The 23,906-nt window shown below is 38.5% G+C and overlaps 2 non-coding genes across 2 annotated transcripts; one reads left to right on the forward strand and one right to left on the reverse strand.

Moving 5' to 3' along the window:
- Positions 1-290: 290 nt before the first annotated feature.
- LOC130977404 (small nucleolar RNA R71) lies at positions 291-394 on the reverse strand. Its single transcript, XR_009085095.1, has one exon. It is a non-coding gene; the product is annotated as a small nucleolar RNA R71 (small nucleolar RNA).
- A 15,769-nt stretch (positions 395-16,163) lies between these two features.
- Positions 16,164-16,267, forward strand: LOC130978252 (small nucleolar RNA R71). The gene has a single exon (XR_009085905.1). It is a non-coding gene; the product is annotated as a small nucleolar RNA R71 (small nucleolar RNA).
- The last annotated feature ends 7,639 nt before the right edge of the window (positions 16,268-23,906 follow it).

A 23,906-nucleotide genomic window follows, 5' to 3' on the forward strand; every position in this document is an offset into this window, starting at 1 on the left:
ACAACTTTGAGCTGAAACCTCAGCTAGTTGCCTTAATGCAACAAAACTGCAAGTTTTATGGACTTCCATCTGAAGATCCTTATCAGCTTTTAACTGAGTTCTTGCAGATCTGTGAGACTGTAAAGACGAATGGAGTTGATCCTGAAGTCTACAGACTCATGCTTTTCCCTTTTGCTGTAAGAGACAGAGCTAGAATATGGTTGGATTCACAACCTAAGGATAGCCTGGACTCCTGGGATAAGCTGGTCACAGCCTTCTTGGATAAATTCTTTCCTCCTCAAAACCTGAGCAAGCTGAGAGTGGATGTTTAAACCTTCAAACAAAAAGATGGTGAATCCCTCTATGAAGCTTGGGAAAGATACAAGCAGCTGACCAAAAGATGTCCATCTGACATGTTTTCAGAATGGACCATATTAGATATATTCTATTATGGTCTCTCTGAATTTTCAAAAATGTCATTGGACCATTCTGCAGGTGGATCTATTCACCTAAAGAAAATGCCTGAAGAGGCTCAAGAACTCATTGACATGGTTGCAAACAACCAATTCATGTACACTTCTGAGAGGAATTCCGTGAATAATGGGATACCTCAGAAGAAAGGAGTTTTTGAAATTGATGCTCTGAATGCCATATTGGCTCAGAACAAAGTGTTGACTCAACAGGTCAACATGATCTCTCAAAATCTGAATGGATGGCAACATGCATCCAACAGTACTAAAGAGGCAGCTTCTGAAGAAGCTTATGATCCTGAGAACCCTACCATGGCAGAGGTTAATTACATGGGTGAACCTTATGGAAACACTTATAACTCATCATGGAGAAATCATCCAAATTTCTCATGGAAGGATCAACAAAAGCCTCAACAAGGCTTTAACAATGGTGGACGCAACAGGCTGAGCAATAGCAAGCCTTTTCCATCATCTTCTCAGCAACAGACAGAGAATTATGAACAAAACACTTCTAATTTAGCCAATCTAGTCTCTGATCTGTCAAAGGCCACTTTCAGTTTCATGAGTGAAACAAGATCCTCTATTAGAAATCTGGAGGCACAAGTGGGCCAGCTGAGTAAGAAAGTCATTGAAACTCCTCCCAGTATTCTCCCAAGCAATACAGAAGAGAATCCAAAAGGAGAGTACAAGGCCATTGATATAATCAATATGGCCGAATGCACAAGGGAGGAGGAGGACGAAAATCCTAGTGAGGAAGACCTCCTGGGACGTCCCTTAAGCAAGAAGGAGTTTCCTATTAAGGATCCACAGGAATCTGAGGCTTATATAGAGACCATAGAGATTCCATTAAATCTCCTTCTGCCATTCATGAGCTCTAAAGACTATTCTTCCTCTGAAGAGGATGAAGATGTGACTGGAGAGCAAGTTGCTCAATATTTAGGAGCTATCATGAAGCTGAATACCAAGTTATTTGGTAATGAGACTTGGGAAAGTGAACCTCCCTTGCTCATTAGTGAACAGGATACCTGGATTCAGCAAATTTTACCTCAAAAGAAACAAGATCCTGGCAAGTTTTTGATACCTTGTACCATAGGCACCATGACCTTTGCAAAAGCTCTGTGTGATCTGGGATCAGGAATAAATCTTATGCCACTCTCTGTAATGGAGAAGCTGGGGATCATTGAGGTACAACCTGCCTTGTTCTCATTACAATTGGCAGACAAGTCATTGAGACAAGCTTATGGAATAGTGGAGGACATGTTAGTAAAGGTTGAAGGCCTTTACATCCCTGCTGATTTCATAATCTTAGACACAAGGAAGGAAGAGGATGAATGCATCATCCTTGGAAGACCTTTCCTAGCCACAGCAGGAGTTGTGATAGATGTCAACAGAGGTGAATTAGTCCTTCAGTTGAATGGGGACTACCTTGTGTTTAAGGCACATGGCCATCTCTCTGTGACAAAAGAAAGTAAGCATGAAGAGCTTCTCTCAGTTCAGAGTCAAGAAGAGCCCCCACAGTCAAACTCTAAGTTTGGTGTTGGGAGGCCACAACCAAACTCTAAGTTTGGTGTTAAGACCCCATATACAAACTCTAAGTTTGGTGTTGGGACTATACAACATTGACCTGATCACCTTGCGACTCCATGAGAGCCCACTGTCAAGCTATTGACATTAAAGAAGCGCTTGTTGGGAGGCAACCCAATTTTATTTATCTAATTTTTATTTTATTTTATTTTATTGTTATTTTGTGTTTTATTAGGTACATGATCATGTGGAGTCACGAAAAAAATATAAAAATTAAAAACAGAATCAAAAACAACAGAAGAAAAATCACACCCTGGAGGAAGCACAGGCTGGCGTTCAACGCCAGTAAGAAGCATCTGGCTGGCGTTCAACGCCAGAACAGAGCATGAATCTGGCGCTGAACGCCAGAAACAAGCAACATTCTGGCGTTTGAACGCCAGGAATGTGCCTAGAAGAAAAGCTGGCGCTGAATGCCAATAACAAGCATGAAACTGGCGTTCAACGCCAGAAACATGCTTTACATGGGCGTTGAACGCCCAGAACGTGCACCACTCGGCGTTTAAATGCCAGAATAGTATGCAAAGGCATTTTACATGCCTATTTGGTACAGGGATGGAATTCCTTGACACCTCAGGATCTGTGGACCCCACAGGATCACCTCAGGATCTATGGACCCCACAGGATCCCCACCTAACATATTCCCACCTTACCTCCTAATCCTATTTTACTCTTCCCAATAAACACTCCTTTCCAAAAACCCTTCACCAATCACCTCAATCTCTCTTCCCAAACACTTATTCACCACTCACATCCATCCACTCTTCCCCATAAACCCCACCTACCTTCAAAATTCAAAAATAATTTCCCACCCTAAATGGCCGAACCTACCCTCTCCCCTCTCCCTATATATACCCTTCCATTCTACTTCATTTTCACACAACACTACCCCCTCTACTATACCCTGGCCGAATCCATCTCCCCTCACTCTCCTCCATTTTCTTCTTTTTCTTCTTCTTCTTCTTCTTCTCTTCTTTCTTCTATTGCTTGAGGACGAGCAATATTTTAAGTTTGGTGTGGTAAAAGCATAAGCTTTTTGTTTTTCCATTACCATCAATGGCACCTAAGGCCGGAGAATCCTCTAGAAAAGGAAAAGGGAAGACAAAAGCTTCCACCTCCGAGTCATGGGAGATGGAAAGATTCATCTCCAAGAGCCATCAAGACCACCTCTATGATGTTGTGGCAAAGAAGAAGGTGATCCCTGACGTCCATTTCAAGCTCAAGAAAAATGAGTATCCGAAGATCTGACATGAAATCCGAAGAAGAGGTTGGGAAGTCCTAACCAACCCCATGCAACAAGTCGGAATCTTAATGGTTCAAGAGTTCTATTCCAACGCATGGATCACTAGGAACCATGATCAAAGTATGAACCCGAGTCCAAAGAATTATCTCACAATGGTTCGGGGGAAATACTTAGATTTTAGTCTGAAGAATGTGAGGTTGGCATTCCACTTGCCCATGATGCAAGGAGATGAACGCCCCTACACTAGAAGGGTTAACTTTAATCAAAGGTTGGACCAAGTCCTTATTGACATATGTGTGGAAGGAGCTCAATGGAAGAGAGACTCCAAAGGCAAGCCAGTCCAACTAAGAAGACTGGACCTCAAGCCTGTAGCTAGAGGATGGTTGGAGTTCATTCAACGCTCTATCATTCCCACTAGCAACCGATCTGAAGTTACTGTGGATCGGGCCATCATGATTCATAGCATCATGATTGGAGAGGAAGTAGAAGTTCATGAAGTCATCTCCAATGAAATCTACAAAATAGCCGAAAAGCCCTCCACCATGGCAAGGCTAGCTTTTCCTCACCTCATTTTCCATCTATGTTACTCAGCTGGAGTTATCATAGAAGGAGACATCTCCATTGAAGAGGATAAGCCCATCACCAAGAAGAGGATGGAGCAAGCAAGAGAGACCCTTCTCGGATCTCAAGAGATGCATGAGGAAGCTCATCATCAAGAAATCCCTGAGATGCCTCAAGGGATGCACTTTCCTCCCAACAACTATTGGGAACAACTCAACACCTCCTTAGAAGATTTAAGCCACAATGTTGAATAATTAAGGGTGGAACATCATGAGCACTCCATCATTCTCCATGAAATAAGAGAAGATCAAAGAGCAATGAGGGAGGAGCAACAAAGGCAAGGAAGGGACATAGAAGAGCTTAAGAACATTGTTGGTCCTTCAAGAAGAAGACGCCACTAAAGGTGGATTCATTCCTTGTTCTTATTTCTTTCTGCTTTTCGGTTTTTTATGTTGAATTTACCTATGTTTTGTGTCTCTACTTCATTAGTATGTAGTAACTATGTCTTAAAGCTATGAATAAAATCCATTAATCCTTCACCTCTCTTAAATGAAAAATGTTTTAATTCAAAAGAACAAGAAGTACATGAATTTCGAATTTATCCTTTAATTTAATTTAATTATATTGATGTGGTGACAATACTTTTTGTTTTCTGAATGAATGCTTGAACAGTGCATATTTTTGATCTTGTTGTTTATGAATGTTAAAACTGTTGGCTCTTGAAAAAATGATGAACAAAGAGAAATTTTATTGACAATCTGAAAAATCATGAAAATTGATTCTTGAAGCAAGAAAAAGCAGTAAATAGCAAAAGCTTGCGAAAAAAAATAGAAAGAAAAAGAAAAAGCAAGCAGAAAAAGCCAATAGCCCTTAAAACCAAAAGGCAAGGGTAAAAAGGATCCAAGGCTTTGAGCATCAATGGATAGGAGGGCCCAAGGAAATAAAATCCAGGCCTAAGCGGCTAAATCAAGCTGTCCCTAACCATGTGCTTGTGTCATGAAGGTCCAAGTGAAAAGCTTGAGACTGAGTGGTTAAAGTCGTGATCCAAAGCAAAAAGAGTGTGCTCAAGAGCTCTGGACACCTCTAATTGGGGACTTTAGCAAAGCTGAGTCACAATCTGAAAAGGTTCACCCAGTTATGTGTCTGTGGCATTTATGTATCTGGTGGTAATACTGGAAAACAAAATGCTTAGGGCCACGGCCAAGACTCATTAGTAGCTGTGTTCAAGAATCAACATGCCTAACTAGGAAAGTCAATAACACTATCCAAAATTCTAAGTTCCTAGAGAAGCCAATCATTCTGAACTTCAAAGGAAAAAGTGAGATGCCAAAACTGTTCAGAAGCAAAAAGCTACAAGTCCCGCTCATCTAATTATAATTAATATTCATTGATATTCTGGAATTTATAGTATATTCTCTTCTTTTTATCCTAATTTATTTTCAGTTGCTTGGGGACAAGCAACAATTTAAGTTTGGTGTTGTGATGAGCGGATAATTTATACGCTTTTTGGGATTGTTTTTAGGTAGTTTTTAGTAAGTTCAAGCTACTTTTAGGGATGTTTTCATTAGTTTTTATGTTAAATTCACATTTCTGGACTTTACTATGAGTTTGTGTGTTTTTCTATGATTTCAGGTAATTTCTGGCTGAAATTGAGGGACTTGAGCAAAACTCTGAAAAAGGCTGACAAAAGGACTGCTGATGCTGTTGGAATCTGACCTCCCTGCACTCAAAATAGATTTTCTGGAGCTACAGAACTCCAAATGGCGCGTTCTCAACCGCGTTGGAAATTAGACATCCAGAGCTTTCCAGCAATATATAATAGTCCATACTTTATTCGGAAATTGACGACGTAACTTGGCATTGAACGCCAAGTACATGCTGCTGTCTGGAGTTAAACGCCAGAAACACGTCATGATCCAGAGTTGAACGCCCAAAACACGTTATAACTTGGAGTTCAACTCCAAGAGAAGTCTCAGCTCGTGGATAGATCAAGCTCAGCCCAAGCGTACACCAAGTGGGCCCCGAAAGTGGATTTATGCATCAACTACTTACTCATGTAAACCCTAGTAGCTAGTCTAGTATAAATAGAATAATTTACTATTGTATTAGACATCTTTTGATAGTTTAATCTCTTGACTGTTTAGTCTTTGATCATTCGGTCTCTTGATCATTCAGGGGGGGCTGGCCATTCGGCCATGCCTGAACCTTTCACTTATATATCTTCAACGGTGGAGTTTCTGCACACCATAGATTAAGGGTGTGGAGCTCTACTGTACCTCAAGTTTCAATACAATCACTATTACTTTCTATTCAATTCTCTTTTATTCTTATTCCAATATATACGTTGCACAACACTTTGATGAATGTGATGATCCGTGACACTCATCATCATTCTCACCTATGAACGCGCGTGACTGACAACCACTTCCGTTCTACCTTAGACCGGGCGCATATCTCTTAGATTCCCCAACAGAATCTTTGTGGTATTAGCTAGATAGATGGCGGCATTCATGGGGATCCGGAAAGTCTAACCTTGTCTGTGGTATTCCGAGTAGGATCCTGGGATTGAATGACTGTGACGAGCTTCAAACTCCTGAAGGCTGGGCGTGATGACAAACGCAAAAGAATCAATGGATTCTACTCCAACCTGATTGAGAACCGACAGATGATTAGCCGTGCTGTGACAGAGCATTTGGACCATTTTCACTGAGAGGATGGGATGTAGCCATCAACAAGGGTGATGCCTCCAGACGATTAGCCGTGCACTGACAGCGCATAGGACCAATTTTCCGAGAGGATTAAAAGTAGCCATTGATGATGGTGATGCCCTACATACAGCTTGCTATGGAAAGGAGTAAGAAGGATTGGATGAAAGCAATAAGAAAGTAGAGATTCGAAAGGATTCTAGCATCTCCACACGCCTATCTGAAATTCCCACTATTGATTTACATAAGTATTTCTATCCCTTTTTATTTTCTATTTATTATTAATTTTTGAAACCCATAACCATTTAATCTGCCTAACTGAGATTTACAAGGTGACCATAGCTTGCTTCATACCAACAATCTCTGTGGGATCGACCCTTACTCACGTAAGGTATTACTTGGATGACCCAGTACACTTGCTGGTTAAGTTGAACGGAGTTGTGGAAAGAAAGTGCTGAGTTAGTTTTTAGGGACATGCCAAAGAGCCATTATTGTTGATCACAATTTCGTCCACCAAGTTTTTGGCGCCGTTGCCGGGGATTGTTCGAGTATGGACAACTGACGGTTCATCTTGTTGCTCAGATTAGGTAATTTTCTTTTCAAAAACTTTTTCAAAATTTTCTTTTCTTTTTCGTTTTTCCAAAAAATATTTTCGAAAAAAATTAATAAAAATCCAAAAAAAATTAGAAAATCATAAAAACAAAAAATATTTTGTGTTTCTTGTTTGAGTCTTGAGTTAATTTTTAAGTTTGGTGTCAATTGCATGCATTTAAAATTTTTTTCTTGCATTTTTCGAAAATTCATGCATTCATGGTGTTCTTCATGATCTTCAAGTTGCTCTTGGTAAGTCTTTTTGTTTGATCTTGATGTTTTCTTGTTTTGTGTTGTTTGTTATTTTTCATGTGCATTTTTCGTTTGTTAGAGTCCATGCATTAAAGATTTCTAAGTTTGGTGTCTTGCATGTTTTCTTTGCATCAAAAATTTTTCAACATTATGTTCTTGATGTTCATCATGATCTTCAAAGTGTTCTTGGTGTTATAAAAATTTTAGTTATTTCTTATTATGATTTGAGCATTTTATTGAAAATAATTATAAAATTGATGAACAAATAGTATTTTATACATTATTATTATTAGATTAGAATTTATTTCTAATTACTATATTATCCCTATTTTTAAATAAAATTACTAAAATGTCCCTAACCCTAATTTTCAAAATGATGAAACCCTAAAACCGTAACCCAGTACCCGTTTCCCCCATGACCCAGCAGCCGCACCTCCCTACCCTGTTTTCCCCTCTCAACCTAACGGTTACCCAACACCCACAGAGCTGAGGAAGAAGCTTAGAGATGAGAAATGGAAAAGAATTAGAGAAGGAAGAGAGGAAGAAGGCCGCGCTGATGTCACTATCAATCTGCGCAGCCATGGTCATCTTGTCCACGGGGCTGTGAGTCGTGCCTTGTCACCGAGAGGAGGAGGGAGAAGACACGCCGCTGGAGGAAAGGAGAAGGGAAACTCACCGCGTCGTCACCGACCATGACGCTGCCGCCGATTCGTCACGCGAGGAGCCATGCCGTTGCCGATCATCCTTGCACAGCGTCAGAGGCAGAACCGCGACCTGAAGAGAGCGCGAGCCATGGCCACCGATGGAGAAGGAGGAGCGCGCGCGGAGAAGGTGAAGCCGCCGCTATCGTTGGCACCTCCAGGCCGTGTCACCATCGAACCCACCGAGGTCCTCCGCTGCTGTGTACAGAGAAGAGCAGCGCCGCGTGAATCAAGGAAAGGAGATGCCTTTTTGCCTTTGCTCCTGGGTCTTGGAATCTGACAAAATGCCGCTATCGCTGTTGGAGTTGATGTTGCTCTAGCCTTGCCCTGGCTCCATCTTGAACCGTGAGAACCGCTACTGTTGGGTAAGCTTTACCCTGTTTCTGATTCCCTCTTGTTCCATCAATTCGTTTCTACCTAGAAGCATTGTTGCTGACACTAGTTGTATTGAATAAAATGGTTATAGTAAGTTGCATTGCCACTGCCCTTATCGGAGGTAGTTGCTGGCTGCGTTTGGAGATTTCTGTTGCAACTAGTGATCGTTCTGGGACTGTTTCATCTATTGCTGGAACTACTGACGGAGCAGGCTGAGTCACAGTGATTTTGGCTGCCAAGGGCGGTTTTGTGGCTATCGGAACCACCATTGAGGCTTCTGTTCTTTGGTTCAGACGGTATTCTTTAGTTACAGTAAGTATCTCGGTATTGAAACCTCCCCCGTTCGTATCCCATTATGTGTTTTAAGGCTTTCGCAATAATAATGTTTACTAGGATTAATTTATCAGAGCCATATGTGCGCGTAAGTGTTGTATTTGCTGCTGCAAAGGTGAACAAAGCTGTGATGCAAGCTGCCAGTAACTTCGGGTTGATAGAGACTTCTGTGAGGCGCTTGGGTTAAGGTTTTGTGTTTTGAGGTAGGGGCACTTTCCGAAAATTATAGTTTATTATTGGAATTATTATATATAGATACTGATGTGAGAGAATGTGTATTTGGTGATTATATCGGTCTTATGTATGGTTTGATTTGTCTCGATTGATTATGAACTTTGTTGGTTGGATTGTTGTGTTTTGTGAAACGAAATGCTTTTGAAGTTGTTTCTTTCTAAAGCTTTGAAATCGAGTTTAATCCGTTGTGAATTGATTTGAGTTAAGTTAATTTTCTTAATAATGTGGAAAGTAGAATGCACTTTTGAATTCAGCCTGGTTTACTTTAATTGACTTGGTTTTGATAAATTATTTATTGCTGAACCGATTTTTTAAAGCTTTGGAAATGAGTTAAATCGGTTAATATTGAATTGATTTTGAAATGGTTTCCTTGAGATATGCCACTGAGGCGACTGTTGGATTTAGCTTACTTTTGAATTGATTTGTGGTTTTGAGCTGTTGAAAAGGAATGAGATACGGTTTAGTTGGAACCCGAACCGGGTGGCAAAAGTCCAAGTTTTAGGGGAAGTGCTGCCAAAATTTCTACAAAATCCTAGTCTTGTCTGAAAAGTTATTTAAAAAGGGTTGGATTTGAGAAATTGTATTATTTGATTTATTAAGAGAATATTTATGTTTTCAAGCTTAATTTTTTTAATGAACTTTATGCGTTGAGTTCGGCTTATTTAGAAATGAACTATTTTTACCGTTTGAATCACTAAAGGAAAGAATGATGCTCTAATATTGATTTCAATATAAAAAGGAGTTTTTAGTGATTTTAAAGGAATCTAGACTTTTGATTGAGTAATTAAGTTTGAGGCATTTCGGAAGAGTTAGAAAAATTGATTCCGAAAGAAAAACCTGAAAGTAGTTTGATTCAAATGAACCGGTTCCGTTTCAAATGAGTTGATTTTTGGACCGGGTTGGAACTTGTGATTTTGTATGGTCGGTTTCATAATAAATTCAGTTTTATTTACTTGAACCGAGAATCTATGATTTTAAGAGTTTCAATGAATTTTAAGGAACTGATATAGGTTGACCTTCCCTAAAGACTTGGGACTCTGTCGGGAAACTTTTGTTATAAAATCCCATTGTTGGAAGGGTGATTTTAAATACTTTGAAATAAATCCTTAACTTGCCATGGTTTTGGAAGTTTTGGAATGAGAATGCCGAGAGTGGCTTTGTTTTAAAAAAAGGGAACTCATTTTGAGTAAATTTGGCTTATGAGCCTGAGATGATTTGAGAAATGAGATCTTTAAAGCCAAGGCTGAAAAGAGTTGAAACTTGATTTCAAAGTGAAATGGATTGAGAAAAGTGATTTATGGCTTAAATGTCGATGTATGAATTTGATGATGTCGAATGGTGGAAGTGCTATTTTGTTATGAGCCGGAATGACTGTGTAAGCTATTGAACTATGGCTGATTGCCGAATGAGTTGTGGGCTGTATGGATGATTATGAAATATAAGTTTAAGCCGAAGGACTGTATTTATTGATAAATTGACTGGTTCTGTATTGAACCGTAAGCCGGATGGCTGAGATGAATGTTGTATGTGAACATGCTTGTGTTTTCTCTCTGGTTGTAAGGGTGACAGGGCACCGATACCCTCTAATGGCGACAGGGCGCAGATACCCTCTAATGGCGACAGGGCGCAGATACCTTCTAATGATATTAATGCGCAACAGAGAGACTGTGCCTGGGTTAGCTACTGGACACGTCGGGTTGGCTTGGTAACCGACAGATGATATCATCAGCCACTATTACAGGCATGCATCATATGCATCTATGTGACATTGTTTGGGTGTGCATATTGTACTTAGTTTGCCTATGTGATTAACTGCTAATTATTATACTTGCTGTAACTGTTTGTTTGTGTTTGAACCTTCCTACTTGTGTTTGCGACTGAAACCCTGTTGGATTGTGGTGGATTGGTTGCTGTTGGATTGTATGGGCCCAGGGCTGTGGTTGAAATGAGATGGACCAATGGTTGGTTTCGGTTGTGTTTCTGGTTTGGAGAAATATGAAAGGCTATTTTGGTTCAGCATAGATAAACCTTTTTGAAAGGCTTTTGAGTTTTAAGAACTGAACAGCTCCTCTTTCAGAAAAGACTTCCAACTTTACTTTTACTGTAAATCGTTGTTTTTGAAAAGAGGCATAAGACTGTTATTAATCACTGGTACGGTTTATCTTCACGTATCCTATTATAGTAATTCCCAAAAACCCTCTACTGAGAACTCTTTCGATGATGATGTTCTCACCCCTACATTTTTCCCCTTTCAGGATTTGGGCGCAGAAGTCACGAAGAGTTTAATTATTTGTTGTTGAGATGCTCTGTATTGCTTTAGATTATTATTTATTATATCCTCGCCCTTATCTTGGTATATTCTGTAAGAGGGATAGGAATTGTATTGGCTAATGCTTGTAATATGATATGTGATGTACCTTTTTGGAATGAGTTTTTGTATAGTATGTATGGATGTACGTTGTATAGCAAAAGTATTTATTTTGGGAGCGTTTTTGCGGTTTAAAGTTTTAAACAGGCTCATAATTCAGTATTAAATAGTATAAGTGTCGTCGTAATGTCCGAGCTATCAGAGTCGCGCAGCCGGAAGAATGAGTTTTGGTAGTTAGGGTGTTACAGAGGAGATGGTGGGAGAGATAGTCAAAACTGATCCAATCCGAACAAAACCAACCAACCGAACAAAAAAAACCGATAACCGAATAAACCAAAAATCGAAAAAACAAAAAAAATGAGATTTTGCAGTTTTTCTGCGGTTCGGTTCGATTTTCGGTTCTGATAAGAAAAACCCTAACCGAACCAAACCGAACCAGTTTTATAAAAAATCCTAAACTAGACCTACCCCCAAGCCCAAATGACCTAACAGCCGCAGCAACAACATAACCCTAACTCTCTTTTTACCCCTTTGCCTCCAATCCTTTGAACCCTCAGCAGTGCCTTTTGCTCTCCCTTTCCCTTCCTCTTCGTTCTTCTGCTCCGCGCCTCCATCATTGCTGCCGGCCTGCTGTTGGATAACACCAACCCTGACTCGCGTCCCGCGGTGCTGTTCTCTCCTTCTCCTTTCCTCGTAGCACCACTCTCTCTCCGTCGTCCTCCCTGGCACGGCTCCACGCAACACGTCGTCGTCCTCTCCCAGTAGGACGCCATCATTCTCCACGGATCCACGAAGGCCGCAGCAACACGCCGTCGTCCTCGTAGCGCCTTTCTCTCCGTCGTCCTTCCTGCCCTCATCCAGTCTGTCTGTATCAGCAAATCATCAAGAATGGAGCCTGAGTCAGGTTGGTTCTTTTACTTCTGATCCGGCCTCTTGCTATTTTTTGCTTTTTGATTTTCTGTGTTCTATTGATTTTTTTACTTCTTGATTTACTGTTCTCTCTTTTAATTTTTGCTGGCTACTGCTAAGAGTATCTTTTTTTTAATTTGTTAATTATTAATTTTAATTTGTTAATTAATCATTATTATTTCTACTGCTACTGTTAACTGTTATGGTTTATTGTAGGTTCATATTTGTTCACTAGTTTGAAATTGATATGAAGCAAATCATGAATATGGGTTCTTGCTACAGGAATCAGGGTAAGTGGCAAGTTAGACTAATGAATTTGTTTAATGCTTCTTTTTAAATTGTGAAGTAAGGGGAAATGATTGCGATTTAAAGAAAAAATGAATACTTAACTGAAAATAGTTATGTTAATGAGAAGAAATTTTGAATTTACCAATTATGGAGATTTTCAGTGATTACAGTTTGTGCTAGTTTTAGAATATTATGGCTAAGGAAGATTGATGCTATTGAAACTTGGTTGATTAACAGAGTAATTGGAGAAATCTACTTTACTAATGCTTTAATTGTGAGATGCAGGTCAGAAGTTTTATTTTTACAAAGGGTCTGCCAGCATTGCATAGTAGCAGATATAAAATCCATCAACAAAGCCACTCCATTTCTGAGGTTAGTTAATTTATGCACATTGCTATACTGCTTTGAATCCCATTTCTTATAGTTTTAAAGCTATATCATATTTCACTTTCTTTACATAGAAGCTTCTACATTGCAGAACAGAATTAAAAAAATCTATTTGAGTTGCTACATTATTTATAAATTTCACTGTTAGGATATCCATAACTGTAGATGTTCTCTAGAGAAGCTTAAACTAGTTCGATGATTTATTGTTATTCTATTTTTAGTTTTAATTCACAGTTGTGTTAATATTTAATGTTGTATCTTAATATTTTTGCAGTTTGGTCATAGTATGAAGGATAATATTGGTGAAAGTGAAAGGTAGAACTAGTGGAGTGGTGGACATGTAATGCTCCTCCAAACAAATCTGCAAATATAAGATCACTAACAAATTGATTGATTGAATCATTTTTTTCACTAATCTAGCTTTTTTTATAAATATTATTTGTTATGATTGTTCCTTGTTTTATAGAAGTTGTATCCATTCCTATCCTTTTTTATATGTTTTATATGATTCTTCCTTTTTTTAATTTTGTATCATTATGAATTTATGATGAGCTATGTGCTCATATTATTCATTGTTTTTGTCTGAATTAATTAAAAAAACTGAACAAACCTAATTGGTTTGGTTTGGTTCGGATAGTCTTGGCAAAAAACTGAACCAAACCGAACCGCAGTTTTAATAAACGATCGGATCGGATGGCTTTTCCTTAAATAACCAAACCAAACCGCACCGTAAACACCCCTAGTGTGAAAATGAAGGAGTGAAAAGGGGTATTTATAGGGAAAGAGAGGGAGAGTGGCCGAATGAAATTGGGTGGGTTTGGGAGGGAAAAGTGTTTGAATTTAAAAAGTGAGGTAGGTGGGGATTTTGGGGAAGAGGGGTGGAGGTGATTGGTGAAGAGAATATAGGGAAGAGGATAGGATTTGATAGGTGAGTGGTGTTTTGGGTAGAGTGTTATAGAGATGTGTGAGGGGGAGAGAGAGAGGTGGGGTAGGTGGGGATCCTGTGGGATCCACAGATCCTGAGGGGTCAAGGACTTCTCATCCCTGCTCCATTTAGGCGTGCAAAACGCCCTTAGAGTGCAATTCTGGCGTTTAACACCAGACTGCTGCTTGTTTCTGGCGTTAAACACCAGCTTTTATACCATTCCTGGTGTTTAACGCCAACTTGATGCTCTGTTCTGGCGTTAAACGCCAGTCTAGTGCCCATTTCTGGCGTTAAATGCCCAGAATGGTGCCAGGCTGGACGTTTAACGCCCATTCTGCTACTCTTACTGGCGTTTAAACGCAAGTAAGCTTATCCTCCAGGGTATGCTATTTTTAATGCTATTTTTGAATTCGCTTTGATTGTTGCAGTTATTTTTGTTACTCCACATGGTTATCAACCTAAAGAAAACATGAAATAACATAGATAAATAAAAATTGGGTTGCCTCCCAATAAGTGCTTCGTTAATGTCAATAGCTTGATAGTGGGCTCTCATGGAGCCTCACAGATATTTAGAGCATGGTTGGGGCCTCCCAATACCAAACTTAGAGTTTGGTTGTGGCCTCTCAACACCAAACTTAGAGTTTGGTTGTGTCCTCCCAACACCAAACTTAGAGTTTGAATGTGGGAGCTTTGTTTGATTCTGTATTGAGAGAAGCTTTTCATGCTTTCTCTCCATGTGTACAGAAGGAGAACCTTGACTCTTGAATATAAAGTAGTCCTCATTCAATTGAAGGACCAACTCTCCTCTATCAACATCAATCACAGCTTTTGTTGTGGCTAGAAAAGGTCTGCCAAGGATGATGGATTCATCCTCATCCTTCCCAGTGTCTAAGATTCTGAAATCAACAGGGATGTAAAGGCCTTCAACCTTCACTAGAACGTCCTCTACTAGTCCATAAGCCTTTTTCATGGATTTGTCTGCCATCTCTAGTGAGATTCTTACAGCTTGAACCTCAAAGATTCCCAGTTTCTCCATTACAGAGAGTGGCATAAGGTTAATACCTGACCCTAGGTCACACAGAGCCTTTTCAAAGGTCATGGTGCCTATGGTACAGGGTATTAAGAATTTACCAGGATCCTGTTTCTTTTGAGGTAAAGTTTGCTGAACCCAGGTATTCAGTTCATTAATGAGTAATGGAGGTTCATCCTCCTAAATCTCATTACCAAATAGCTTGGCATTCTGCTTCATGATTGCTCATAAATACTGGGCAACTTGCCCTTCAGCAATGTCTTCATCTTTTTTAGAAGATGAATAGTCATCAGAGCTCATGAAGGGTAAAAGGAAGTTCAATGGAATCTCTATGGTCTCGGTATGAGCCTCAGATTCCTTTGGTTCCTCAAATGGGACCTCCTTTTTGTCCAAAGGACGTCCCATGAGGTCTTCCTCACTGGGATTCACGTCTTCCTCCTCCTTTCTAGGTTTGGCCACACCAAGTAAGGTTATGGCCTTGCACTCTCTTTTTGGATTCTCTTCTGTATTGCTTGGGAGAGTACTAGGAGGAGTTTCAGTGACTCTTTTACTCAACTGGCCTGCTTGTGCCTCTAAATTTCTAATAGAGGACCTTGTTTCATTCATGAAACTGAAAGTGGCTTTAGATAGATCAGAGACTATATTTGCTAAGCTAGATGAATTCTGCTCAGAATTCTCTGTCTGTTGCTGAGAGGATGATGGAAAAGGCTTGCCATTGCTAAACCTGTTTCTTCCACCATTATTATTGTTAAAGCCTTGTTGAGGCTTTTGTTGATCCTTCCATGAGAAATTTGGATGATTTCTCCATGAGGGATTATAGGTGTTTCCATAGGCTTCACCTATGTAATTCACCTCTGCCATTGTAGGGTTCTCAGGATCATAAGCTTCTTCTTCAGAAGATGCTTCTTTAGTACTGTTGGATGCATTTTGCAAACTATTCAGACTCTGAGAAATCATATTAACTTACTGAGTCAACATTTTGTTCTGAGCCAATATGGCATTTAGAGCATCAATTTCAAGAACTCCCTTCCTCTGAGGTGTCCTATTATTCACAGGATTCCTTTCAGAGGTGTACATAAACTGGTTATTTGCAACCATTTCAATGAGTTCCTGAGCTTCTGCAGGCATTTTCTTCAGGTGAATAGATCCACCTGCAGAATGGTCCAATGACATCTTAGACAATTCAGACAGACCATCATAGAATATATCCAGGATGGTCCATTCTGAGAGCATGTCAGACGGACACTTTTTGGTCAATTGCTTGTATCTTTCCCAAGCTTCATAGAGGGATTCACCTTCTTTCTGCCTGAAGGTTTGAACATCCATTCTAAGCTTGCTCAGCTTTTGAGGAGGAAAAAATTGGCTAAGAAAGTCGTGACCAGCTTATCCCAAGAGTTCAGGCTATCTCTAGGTTGAGAGTCCAACCATATTCTAGCTCTGTCTCTTACATCAAAAGGGAAACGCATAAGCTTATAGACCTCGGGATCAACTCCATTGGTCTTAACAGTATCACAGATCTGCAAGAATTCAGTTAAGAACTGAAAAGGATCTTCCGATGGAAGTCCATAAAACTTGCAATTCTGTTGCATCAGAGAAACTAATTGAGGCTTTAGCTCAAAATTGTTTGCTCCAATGGCAGGAATTGAGATGCTTCTTCCATGGAAGTTAGAATTTGGTGCAGTGAAGTCACCAAGCATCTTCCTTGCATTATTGTTAGGTTCGGCCATTACTTCTTTTTCGAGATTCTCTGTAAGGTTTTCTATGGATTGTTGTACTTTAGCTTCTCTTAGCTTCTTGTTCAGAGTCCTTTCAGGTTCAGGATCTGCTTCAACAAGAATGTTCTCGTCCTTGCTCCTGCTCATATAAAAAAGAAGAGAACAGAAAAGGAAGAGGAATTCTCTATGTCACAGTATAGAGATTCCTTTATGTGAGTAGAAGAAGAAAAGAATAGAAGAATGATGTAGAGAGAAGAGATGAAGAATTCAAACACAGAGAGGGAGAGAGGGCTCGAATTATAAGAAGAAGAGAAGAGTGTTAGTGATTAAATAAATAAATAGAAGAATATGAAAGAGAAAATTTTCGAAAATAATTAAAAGGAAAAGGAAAATATTTTTGTTTTTATTTTAAAATTTTGTTAGAGTTCGAAAATTAAGAAAATGAATAAAATTAAAAGTTAAAACAATTAGTTAAATAAAATATTTTTGAAAAAGAGGAAGGTGATTTTCGAAAATTAGAGAGAGAAAAGTAGTTAGGTGGTTTTGAAAAAGATAAGAAATAGTAAAACAAACAAAAAGTCAATTAGTTAATTGAAAAAGATTTAAAAATCAATTTTGAAAAGATAAGAAGTTAGAAAAGATTTTGAAATTAAAGTTTGAAAAAGATATGATTTGAAAAAGATATGTTTGAAAAGATATGATTGAAATTTATTTTGAAAAAGATTTAATTTTTAAAATCAGAATTAATGACTTGACTCACAAGAAATCAAAAGATATAATTCTAAAATTTAAAGTTTGAATCTTTCTTAACAAGAAATTAACAAACTTGAAATTTTTGAATCAAAACATTAATTGTTAGTATTAATTTCAAAAAAATGAGGTAAAAATAGGAAAAAGATTTTGAAAAGTTTCGAAAGAGATCTTTGAAAATTTTCAAAAAACAAAGAAAAAAATGAAAAAGATTTGATTTTGAAAAGATAAATTTTTGAAATTGAAATCTTGACTTGACTAACAAGAAACAACTTATTTTAAAAAATTTTGACTAAATCAACCCAAAGATTTCGAAAATTATGAGTAAAGTAAGGAAAAACTTTTTTTGAATTTTTAATGGGGAGAGAGAAAAACACAAAAATGACACAACATGAAAATTTTCGATCAAAACCAATGATGCATGCAAGAACACTTTGAATGTCAAGATGAACACCAAAACACTTTGAAGATCATGATGAACATCAAGAACTTATTTTTGAAAAATTTTCAAGAAAAGAAAAACATGCAAGACAGTAAACTTAGAAATTTTTAATGCTTAGACACTAACAAACTAAAAATGCATATGAAAAACAAGAAAAGACACAAAACAAGAAAATATGAAGATCAAACAAGAAGACTTGTCAAGAACAACTTGAAGATCATGAAGAATGCAATGCATGAATTTTTCGAAAAATGCACAAATTTTAAAAATATGCAATTGACACCAAATTTAAAATGTGACATTAGACTCAAACAAGAAACACAAAATATTTTTTGTTTTTATAATTTTATTAATTTTTTTTGGATTTTTTTTCGAAAATTAATTTTGGAAAAACAAAAAAGAAGAAAAATTTTGAAAGATTTTTAAAAACTTTTTAAAAATAAAATAAAGGTTGAAACAAAAAGAAAATTACCTAATCTGAGCAACAAGATGAACCGTTAGTTGTCCAAACTCGAACAATCCCGGTAACGGCGCCAAAAACTTGGTGCACGAAATTGTGATCTCAATGGCACCAACAACTTGGTACGCACAATTGTAATCTCAACTCTTTTTCACAACTTCACACAACTAACCAGCAAGTACACTGGGTCGTCCAAGTAATAAACCTTACGTGAGTAAGGGTCGACCCCACGGAGATTGTCAGCTTGAAGCAAGCTATGGTCATCTTGTAAATCTCAGTCAGGCGGATTCAAATGGTTATGGAGTTTTGATAATTAAAAGATAAATAAACATAAAATAAAGATAGGAATACTTATGTAATTCATTGGTGGGAATTTCAGATAAGCGTATGGAGATGCGTTATTCCTTTTGAATCTCTGCTTTCCTACTGCCTTCATCCAATCCTTCATACTCCTTTCTATGACAAGCTGTATGTTCGGGCATTACCGTTGTCAATGGCTACCTCCCGTCCTTTCAGTAAAAATGGTCCTCTACGGTTTCCCGCATGGCTAATCATCTGTCGGTTCTCACTTGTGTTGGAATAGGATCCAGTGATCTATTTGTGTCTGTCACTACGCCCAACAGTCATGAGTTTGAAGCTCGTCATAGTCATCCCATCCCAGATCCTACTCGGAATACCACAGACAAGGTTTAGACTTTCCGGATCTCAAGAATGATGCCAATTGATTCTAGCTTATACCACGAAGACTCTGATCTCAAGGAATTGAAGGCTCTGTTGTCAGGAGAGGCAATCAAACGCATGGACCAGGAATCCAAGTGATACGCATTCAAGCTTGTTTTCATGTAGAACGGAAGTGTTTGTCAGGCACGCGTTCATAAGTTGAGAATGGTGATGAGTGTCACATAATCATCACATTCATCATGTTCTTATGTGCGAATGAATATCTTAGAACAAGAATAAGCATGAATTGAATAGAAGAACAATAGTACTTTGCATTAATACTCGAGGAACAGCAGAGCTCCACACTTTAATCTATGGTGTTTAGAAACTCCACCGTTGAAAATACATAAGTGATAATAGAGTAGGCATGGCCGAATGGCCAGCCTCCCAAAACGTGAACAATGGTCCAAAGATGTTCCAAAAGATGTGAGTACAATAGTAAAAAGTTCTATTTATACTAAACAAGTTACTAGGGTTACAGAAATAAGTAAATGATGCAGAAATCCACTTCCGGGCCCACTTGGTGTGTGCTTAGGCTGAGCATTGCAGCTTTTATGTGTAGAGACTTTTCTTGGAGTTAAACGCTAGTTTTTATGCCAGTTTGGGCGTTTAACTGCAACTTCTCTCCTGTTTCTGGCGTTTAACGCCAAAATAGGGTAGGAAGTTGGCGTTTGAACACCAGTTTACATCATCAAAACGCAAGCAAAGTATAGACTATTATATATTTCTGGAAAGCCCAGGATGTCTACTTTCTAACGCAATTATAAGCGGAAAAATTGGGCTTCTCTAGCTCCGGAAAATCCATTTCGAGTGCAGGGAGGTCAGAATCCTACAGCATCAGCATTCCTTTTTCAGCCTCTGAATCAGTTTTTTGCTCAGGTCCCTTAATTTCAGCCAAAAAATACCTGAAATCACAGAAAATACACAAACTCATAGTAAAGTCTCAAAATGTAAATTTTGCTTAAAAACTAATAAAAATATACTAAAAAGTAGCTAGATCCTACTAAAAACTACCTAAAAACAATGCCAAAAAGCGTATAAGTTATCCGCTCATCACACATCTAGGTTTGGAACGCATTGCAGAAGGCGTTCTAGACAACTGTGCTTAAGCACGTCATATCACCCCAAATAGAAAGGACCATGCAGACATTGGAAGACATGTTAATAGCTTGTGTCCTATATAGACTGGGAAAGTGGAAAGGTCACCAACCACAGATCGAGTTTGCTTATAACAACAGTTATCATGCTAGCATTGGGATGGCACCATATGAGGCCCTTCACGGGCAAAAATGTCAATCTCTTTTATGTTGGTATGGACCATAAGAAAGAGGATACTTAAGACCGGAATTAGTAAGACAAACCACAAAGGATATCAAAAACATAAGGGAAAGAATACGTATCGTCCAAAGTTGACAAAAGAGCTATGCAGATAAACGAAGGAAGCCCCTCGAGTTTCAAGAGGGTGATCACGTGTTCTTAAAAATCACCCCCACCACCAAGGTAGGAAGGGCTCTTAAGGTGAGAAAATTAAGCCCACAGTACCTGGGTCCATTTTAAATCCTTTGATATATAGGAAAATCAGTATATCATATCACCCTACCTCCAAATCTATCAAGGTTACACAACGTGTTTCACGTGTCTCAACTCTGAAAATACTAGCATGATCCAAGCCATGTATTGCGACAAAAGGATATAGCGCTCAAGGATGATCTAATTTTGATCTACCAGCCATGGAGATCGTAGACAAAAGTGTGAAGCAACTAAGGAAGGAGACAATACGGTTGGTAAAAGTGGCACAGGGTAGTGGCAACTCAAGGGACTACACATGAAAAATAGAGGTGGATATAAAACAGAAGTTTTCAGACTTGTTTACAGGTAACAATCATTGTGGAGTTTTTCTTTCCTTCCCAATAGCAGAGAATTTCAAACAAAACACCTAAGCTATCTAATAACCCTCATCGACCAATTCAAGATGTGAAATTTGGGGACAAATTCTTTTATAACGGGGGTGGTAATGTAACAATCTCCCCTCACCCTTTCTAGAAAATTCAATTTGAAATTTAAAAACGATAGACTTAGAATTTTAAATTATAGATAGAAATCTAACAACCGCCCATCTTTTGTATTTAAAATACCCTAGTCACACCTACCACTAGAAGTATATAAATAGGGTTACACCGATAAGTAGAAGATCACCCCCTCTTAAACACTAATCCTCCCCCTTCTCTTTCTACAAAATATTCAGTGTATAAACACAAGAGTTAGCCTCATAGTTAATAAAGAGGTATTAGAAAAAAGTAGGAAATTATGTTTGTTTACTTTTACCCTTGACATGCACTATGTTCTATTTTATTATTTATCATCTATATTGCTGCTATATGATGCTCTTATACTGTTATCATGATTATGTTTTTGTGGCATTATTTTCCCTTTTCCTTTTCCTTACACACATGCATTATGTTCATCATCAAAGTTTCTTTCATATGCAAATCCATCATTATTTAAGACTTTTTGATCAAGAGTACATGCATTCTTTTATAATTTCGTGATGAATGCTATTCCTTTAATTGTTACTACTACCTTACAAGCCATTTAAGTCAAGAGTACATGCCTTTTTATAAACTTTGTTTGATTATTTAATATGCATTATTTTCATTATGTGCATTAAAAATATGATACTACACGATCCTTTAACTTATGCTATTATGTTATTAATATCTCTTTAATTATAGAGTACATGCCTATCCTGTGCCATATAACTATAGTATCATGAATATAGAAACATTATTTTATAAGTTCCTTTTATTGTTATATATGTCTATCTTCTTGCATGATTTCCTTCTTGTGTATACTTAAATAATCATATTTGGAAATTGAACTAAGGGAATGATCCTTCGGTAAGGGAAGGTGATCCCCAAAGAGAAGATATCAATATGATCCTTCGGTAAGGGAAGGTGATCGCCAAAAGACTTGGGATAAGAACCTTCCGTAAGGGAAGGGGATTCCCACCTTTTATACCGGTTTGAGCTCAATACCTTTCATAAAAGCTACCAGTTAAGAAAGAAAAATGTATAAAGGAAAAGTTTGCTTGTGTTATTAATTTCAAAGTTACATCTAGCTTAAGTTGTGATTATGTTGAGTGTCTATAAGCTATGATTCTTCTGTTTGGCTTATCTATATTGATTATGTTATTATTTTCCTTTATATATGTATACCATGCCATAATTTTAAAATCTCGTAAGTGGGCTGGGGATAGATATGGAGGTGTTACAGAGCACTCCTACTGAGATCTTTTAAGTTTTCACCCCTTCTCTTTTCCATACTATCTCTAGAAGAGCATGATACAATGGATAGAGACGACGTATCGCCCCCCAAGGGTGACTTCTAAGTATGATCCCTCAAAGCACACCGTGCTCCAAACTATCTACTTAGGTCGAGATTTCATAGGAGAAAACCCTCAACTGTCTGTCATAATCTTCCTAGATACGAGCACTTCAACACCCAAGAAATGGTCACCCGAGGTAATCTACTTCGAATCAGATTTTAAGACAGAGGAAGAGGAGTCCAGCAGTCCTAGCCAAAAGGAGGACCCAGAGGAGAAATTGACTTTTCACGGAAGTCCAAATGTGGAGTACATGCCCTATTCTCCCACTTCAGCACCTCGTCAGATCTTAGTTCACCACACATAGCAAAATCAGATCTTCACCCTGCGAAAAAGTATTGGAAGAGGATTGCTAGTACCCCGATTCATGGAAGACTGAAGTGTCCCAATGAAGGATGGAATATGATACAAGGATGGGAGTTTCTTGAATAAACTTAGTTAGGAAGCATCAAGTTTTTGTGATCGATATTTTTGTTAAGCATCTTTATTGTTAGGAACCGTACCATGGAAACCTTGTTGTCTTTTTTTTTGTGTTTGCTTGAACTTGCTTATGTGTGTTCAATTCTGTCTTTCTAATTGCTTATTTATTTTACCCAAATGATCATGCGTATTCCTCTTCTTTCTTGCATAATGATTGAGGGATAGCTTGCTTCCCTAAAGAGTGACACCTTATTCAAAGGCCCCCAAGGATAGGATTTTACCTAGGGTGTTACATTATTGGTATCAGAGGAAATTCAATCCTAGGGACCCTATCTTAGGAGGTATAACTAACAAAACTTCTCCCTATGGCTATCCATGAATAGGAAACCTATGGCAAGCCATGGACACCCACGTGGCTCAAGCTCGAGCTCCGCAAACCTAGCAAAGCACATGAAGGATATGGCATAGGCGATGAAAAAGCAAGGCCAAGCCACCACTCTGATGGCCCAATAATTATCCACTGTGGATTGGGATTCCAATACTCATAGTTGGACAAGCCCGCACAACTTTTGCGGACTTCAAGAAGATTGGCCTGCCTGAGTTCCGTGGAGCCCTCAACCTAGATATGGAAGAAGAATGGCTGACAGAAATGGAAAAAGTATTCACCATTTTTTCATGGCCCGAGGTGCAGAAGGTGAGCTACGCTACCTTCATGCTCAAAGCTGACGCCGAGTTCTGGTGGGATGGAGCAAAATGGTTGTTGGAGGATGCTGGGACAGATATCAACTGAGCCACCTTCAAAGAATCTTTCTACAAGAAGTACTTTTCTCTTTCTGTTTGAGAATCTAAGGAGATAGAGTTTCTTCAGCTAAGGCAGGATAGGATGAGTATTGCAGAGTACACGGAGAAATTCGAGGGACTTTGCAAATTCTCTGCCATGTATAAGGCTAATCCAGATGAAAAATAAAAGTGTATAAAGTATCAAGAAGGGCTCAGGGAAGAAGTCCTAACCATAATAGCCCCACTGAAAATCCGAGAGTTCTCCTCCCTTGTTAGCAAGTGCCAGGTGATCGAAGAGTGCACCA

Source organism: Arachis stenosperma, chromosome 4, assembly GCF_014773155.1.
Source record: "Arachis stenosperma cultivar V10309 chromosome 4, arast.V10309.gnm1.PFL2, whole genome shotgun sequence".
Taxonomy (NCBI): Eukaryota; Viridiplantae; Streptophyta; class Magnoliopsida; order Fabales; family Fabaceae; genus Arachis; species Arachis stenosperma.